Below are 1,631 nucleotides of genomic sequence, written 5' to 3' on the forward strand. Positions count from 1 at the left end.
TATAGATAGAATTTACTAAATCTTTAGGTATTAAATAGTATTATTTTATAGTATACTATACTTAGACTAATAGATAGAGTAAATAGAGTAACTAAACTATTAAGATCTACTTATATTATATAATTATCTTACTTAACTAAATTACTAACTAGCTGATGGTATTACTAATAATATAAAGGATTTTTAACTTAATAATAAATACTTCTACTAAGGAGATATTATATTAATTAATATATAGCTTTTAGTTACCTACTCCCCTTACTATAATTTATCTAATATTATTAGCAGAGTAATTATTTTCCTACTAAGTATCTATAGCTAAAGTATTATATTTTATAGCTATATCTATAAAATAAAGATATAATAATTAATATAAGCTAATAGCCTTTTATAAAGATAATAAAGTGCTCTTAAAACTCTATATAGGTTATACTATATAGTTAACCCTTAGCTAAAAGCTAGAAAATTAATATATAGGCCTATTTAAGATTTTAGATAGAGTAGGACCCCTAGCTTATTAACTAGATTTTCTAAAAAACTAATACTTATACCTAGTTATCTCTATTACTCACCTAGAGAAATACTATAATAGTAATTCTTTCTATTATAAACTAAAAGAACCTAGCCCTATCTATATAGATAGTAATATAGATAAGTATTAGTCCTATAAACTTAAAAGAATTATTACTAAATACAAAGTTCTAGTTAAAGGAAAAGGTAAGAAGAAAGGAAAATTAATATAATATCTTATTAAATAGAAAGAATATAGTAATAAGTAGAACTAATAGATATTAGTTAACTAGCTTAGTAATGTAAAAGAGTTAATCTAGGAATTTAAGAATAAAGAGAAGAATAAAGAGAAAATATAGTAGTTTATTCTATACTCTTATATCTATATTTATTATTATATTTCTACTATACTATATTAGTCTAATAGTAAGATAGAATACCCTAAAGATAAGCCACCTCTAGAGTATTATAATAATTAAGAGTATAATAAGTAGCTAAATAAGGAATATAATTAAGAATATAATATTAAAGTATACTTTATAAGACTAGTATAATATAATAATTATAAATAGGAATTTTCCTCTAATAATACCCTTTATGCTTATGCTCCAGAATGTAATAATATTAATAGATTTTATATAGATATTATAGATTTACTAATTCTTAAGGTAAAGCTAATGGAAGTTCTCTTATATAATAATATAGGATTTTAATCCTAGAAATATACTATAATTAAAGTATACCTTTATATAGAGTAATCTTTAATAATAATTTATTTAGACTTAGGTTATACTATAATAATTATTAATTATAAATTCCTACTTAAGTTTCTACCTAATATTACTATTTATAATTATCTAGTATTTATACTAGTATATAATATTACTAATAACTTTATAAGTACTTAATTTATCTCTATTTTATTATTTATCTTAGTAAAGTACAGTACTAAGTATTACCTTATAGAAATATAGATAGAAGTATACTTAATCTAAGGTCTTAAAGCTAATCTTCTTATTAGTATTAATATACTAGGTAAATATAGTTTTATTATTAATTTTATAAAATATAAAGCTATAATAATATCTTATAAAGATATAGAGCTTCTACTTACTATTTTA

The sequence above is a fragment of the Aspergillus viridinutans genome (assembly GCF_018404265.1).
Source record: "Aspergillus viridinutans IFM 47045 DNA, scaffold_12, whole genome shotgun sequence".
NCBI classification, from domain to species: Eukaryota; Fungi; Ascomycota; class Eurotiomycetes; order Eurotiales; family Aspergillaceae; genus Aspergillus; species Aspergillus viridinutans.